The 4,861-nt window shown below is 37.1% G+C and overlaps 1 protein-coding gene and 1 non-coding gene across 2 annotated transcripts in view; one reads left to right on the forward strand and one right to left on the reverse strand.

Moving 5' to 3' along the window:
- TAF1B (TATA-box binding protein associated factor, RNA polymerase I subunit B) overlaps window positions 1-4,861 on the forward strand; it is an 87,178-nt gene that overhangs the window by 52,127 nt on the left and 30,190 nt on the right. The window lies entirely within an intron of this gene.
- On the reverse strand, window positions 2,758-2,864 carry LOC111724379. The gene has a single exon (XR_002772681.1). It is a non-coding gene; the product is annotated as a U6 spliceosomal RNA (small nuclear RNA).

Raw genomic sequence — 4,861 nt, forward strand, 5'->3', positions numbered from 1 at the left:
CGCCACCTTTGGCGTATGGGGCCAGTGCCTTACTCCTTTGAGCCATAGGCTCTGCCCTGTCTCCTGCTTTTTAAAACCTCAATATTGTACTATGAGCATTTCCCTAAGTCATGGAACTACCTATGAAAGCACTTTTTAAAAGCTGTTTAATATGATACATATAACTTACAGCTAATATAGATGGCCAGTAAAAGGAAATCAGGGGTTCATAGTGGGGAATATTTTCCAGTCACTCAGAATGATGTTTTTATACGCCATCTCATGATACCAGAAAATTGTTACAAAATATAATGTTAGGTGAAAATGTAGAAGATGAAACTATCTTTCTAATTCAATTTGTGTAGAAGCTCTCAAATAGAGAGGAGCCAAGCCTAAGAGCAATGTGAACCGTTAGAGGGATTTTAGCAGGGGAGTGACATCGTATTTGTATTTTAAAATCTCACTCCGGCAACCCTTTGCAAAGAAGCAGAAGCAGATGGGGGACTAAGTTAGGAGTACTCAAATCTGGGGCGCTGTAAAGTGGAAGCCATGAGAAAGACAAGCATTCAAGACCGCACTTGGAGGTGGAGTAAACCAGTGTGGAATGAAATGGATGTGGTGTGTGAGGAAAGGGGGGCATCAAGGGTGTTCCTAAATGTTTGTTTTTTGTGACTAGGTAAGGAACACTGTTGGAGAGTGAAAATTTGGGATAAATAAGTTTGACATATTGGAGAGTTATCCAAGTAGAAATGTCAAGTAGGCTGTTGGATCTAAGTCTAAATGTTATAAATATGGATGTGCCAAAAAGGGCAAGAGAAAGGTCCAAGATCCACAAAGAAGGTTTCTCTTAAGTTGTCAAGGATTTTTATTGTTTTCAGTGTTGTATTTTATGTTTCATAAATCTTCTATAATGTTTATGTGTTATTTTTATAATCAAATTTAAATGTTGCTAAAATATATTCATTGTGGCATTATTCAAATATTTTTAAAATAGGAAACAACCTAAGTGTATAACAATGATAGAAAATTAGTTTAAAAAAGGGAGAAATGAAGAAAAAAGCAAAGAAATGGGCTCGGCGTCCTTAGCACAGTGGTTACAGCGTCAACCACATACACCAAGAGTGGCAGGTTCAAACCCTGACCAGGCCAACTAAATGACAGTGACAACTGCAACAAAAAATAGTCGGGCGTTGTGGTGGGTGCCTGTAGTCCCAGCTACTTGGGAGGCTGAGGCAAGAGAATCATTTAAGCCTAAGAGTTAGAGGGTGCTGTGAGCGGTGATGCTACGGCACTCTACCCAGAGCGACATAGTAAGACTCTGTCTCAAATATTGAAAACCCTTGCCACCTTTTAAAAACAGTAATTTTGTATGTTATTCAAAAAGGAAAAGTTAAGTTCTGTTTAAAAATAAATGAATTTTTAAAAAGTGAAATCTACCATATAATACTGAATTAAAACCAGGAGAATCTACTCTGTAGTATAACTAGGTAGAGTTAAGTTATTATTATTTTCTCCTCAATTTATATTTGTAAGGATGGTGGCCTGTTTGTCTTGTTGAGTTTGATATACCAGCTTTTAGTGTGGAAATTTTGAAAATACACTAAATCCTTTAGCTACCAAATTGCTTTGTGTTCATCACCTTATGCTTACTTGTCATAAACTTATCATTCATTAAGTTGCTTTTTTGAGATGATTGTTTTTCAAAGGGGAACATTTCTACTCTGGTGTTCTGTTTTGGGGTTTTTGATGCTGTTTTATTGATTTTTATTGTTTGTTTGTTTTTGTTTGCCCTGAGTAGAGAGCAGTGGTGTCATCATAGCTCACAGCAACCTCAAACTTCTGGGCTCAAGCAATCCTCTTACCTCAGACTCCCAAGTAGTTAGGACTATAGGCACCTGCCACAATGCCCAGCTAGTTTTTCTAATTTTAGTAGCAATGGGGTCTGGCTCTTGTTCAGGTTGGTCTTGAACTCCTGAGCTCAAGCAATTATCCTGCCTTGGCCTTCAAAAGTGCTAGGATTACAGGTGTGAGCCACCCCATCTGATCCCTGGTATTCTGGTGGTTTTGCAGATAAAAGTACTTAATTGCACATTCCTACCTGCATTATTTAAAAGAAGTAGGGCTGCCATAAATCTTGACAGTAATGTTAAAATTATCTTAACTTGAAAAGATGCTCAAAGTTTCGTACAGAATAAAACAGAGGTCTAATTGAATTAATTTTATAAATATAAGGGAAGATACCTTCCTTTCAAAGGTGACTAAGAACTTACATTTTCCTTTCTTCTCTTTTAAATTTACAGAGTAGAATACAGTGGATTGTATTTTAGTGTACAATAAAAATTTCTCTATTCCGACATTTTAAAAAAAGGCTTCAGAGCCCATATTGCTACTTTGGATTGAAAGAAATTTATTCTGTATTGTTTATCTACAGATTGATCATAGGTTGATAATAATAGCATAAACTTTTTTTATTGTCTCAGGTTAATTTAAGGATACAAAGAATTAGGTTTATAATGTTTGCGTTTTTAGGTAGAGTCTCTCATATAATTGTGTCCTGCTCCCAAAATGTGTGCCATACCTCTTAACATTGTGCCCATTAAGTGGGAGCACACCCTTCTCCCTCCTTACTCCCTCTCCCCCACTCCCTTTTTCCCCTGCCCCCACCTCACCTTGAATTAATCTGAGTTTTTCTCTTACGTGGGCATGTATTAGATCATCTACTGGCTTCATATTAGTATTGAGTATACTGGATTCTTGCTTTTCCATTCTTTTTTTTTTTTTAATATGGAACGCTTCATGAATTTGTGTGTCATCCTTGCACAGGGGCCATGCTAATCTTCTTTGTATCGTTCCAATTTTAGTATATGTGTTGTGGAAGCAAGTACGGCTTTTCCATTCTTACGATACTTTACTAAGAAGAATGTGTTTCAACTCCATTCAGCTTAATACAAAAGATGTAAAGTCTCCATCTTTTTTAATGGCTGAATAGTATTCCATAGTATACATATACCACAGCTTGTTAATCCATTCTTGGGTGGGTGAGCATTTAGTTTGTTTCCACATTTGGGGGATTGAAAATTGAGCTGGGATAAACAATCCAGTACAGATGTCCTTATGATAAAACGATTTTATTTTTCTTCTGGGTATGCCTTGTAATGGGATTGTAGGATCAAAGGGGAGGTCTAATTTGAATTCTCTGGGGATTCTCCATACTTCTTTCCAAAGACGTTACATTAGATTGCAGTCCCAAGAAGGCCTTTAAAAAAAAACTCAAGAGTTTAGATATTGAAATAGTTGTATTGAATTAAATATACTACAGAGAAGATTATAGCTTCAGGCAAAGTAAAATCAAGCATAGTTATAAATCCTAGAAATTAACAGTGTGATTATAAGCATACACCTATACCATTAAAAAGCATTTCCCTGTGCTCTATAATTGCATATGAGCTGGATTTAACAAAGTAAAAATTTACAAAGAAATAATTACTTCAGTTGAGGAAGATAAGCAAGACACGACTTAAGAGCAGTATTTTTTATTTGTTTTGTTTTGAGACAGTCTCACTGTGTCGCCCTTGGTAGACTGCCATGGCATCGCAGCTCATAGCAACCTCAAATTCTTGGGCTCAAGCAATTCTCTCTCTTGTCTCATCCTCCCCAGTAGCTGGGACTACAGGCACCTTCCACAGTGCCCAGCTATTTTCAGAGATGAGGTCTGACTCTGGCTCAGGCTGGTCTCGAACCTATGAGCTTAGGCAGTTCACCTTCTTCAGCCTCCCAGAGTAAAGGATTACAGGCGTGAGCCACCACGCCCAGCCAGAGCAGTGTTTTCTAAAATAACTCAGGCAGTTGAATTGACAGTAAGCTCAAATTGAGAAGCAAATTTTTACTTAAGGTGATGGATGAACTTTTTAACAGACCCATCAAAAATGAAATGACTGTCTTTGAGAAAGGTATTTAATGCTCATCACTGGAGGTTTACAGACATTTTCCTGCAGCAATTTTATAGGGTAGGACCTCCTAATTTTTAAGGTCTTCCCAACTCTGTATTTACCAGTAAGGTTATTTCTCCCACAAAGGTGATACATGAACTGACTCTCTTATACAAAATAGTTTACTTAACTGGTATTATGTAGTATTTTTCCTTTCTTGTCCCTCCTGTCCCCTACACCCCTTTTTTTACTTTTTATTGAGGTAAAATAGACAAAGTACACATATCATAAATGTGTACAGTGTGACAAATTTTTACAAGCTGAAGATGGTCATGTACCCAGCACCCTAGACATTCCACCATGTACTCTCCTACAGTAGTGACCTCTTCACACCCCTCTCCTCCCCGCCACCCAGCAATCGCTATTCTGACTAGTAACAGCATAGAAGTTTAGACTGAGTTACTGAGTTTTATATCCTACATTAACTGAATCATTCTCTTTTGCATATGGCTTTTTCTTCATTATATTTTGAAGATTCATTCATTGTTACATGTACATCTTTTATTGCATTGATGAATAATATTCCATTGTGATATCCAATTTTACTTATCTCTGCTACCATTGACAGACATAGGAATAGTTTCCAGCCTAGGGCTTTTACATGTAGTGGTGTTATGAACATTCTAGTTCATGTCTTTTGTGGATATGTGTACACATTTCTGTTTGGTATACTTAGCTAGGAGTAGAATTGCTTTGTCATGGAATGTGTACTTGGTCAACTTGAATAGATACTGCCATAACGTTTCTAAAACGTTTATATTCTGGCCCAATTTTAACAGAGTCCTACCATATCAGAAATGTTAATTTTTCTGAGATCCCATAGCCTTTTATTTCTTACTTGTGGTACCTGACAACCTTCTGTTTTGTACTGTGGTTATTCATGCACACCGTAT

The sequence above is a fragment of the Otolemur garnettii genome, unplaced genomic scaffold (genome assembly GCF_000181295.1).
Source record: "Otolemur garnettii isolate 467f Iridium unplaced genomic scaffold, OtoGar3 scaffold00022, whole genome shotgun sequence".
NCBI classification, from domain to species: Eukaryota; Metazoa; Chordata; class Mammalia; order Primates; family Galagidae; genus Otolemur; species Otolemur garnettii.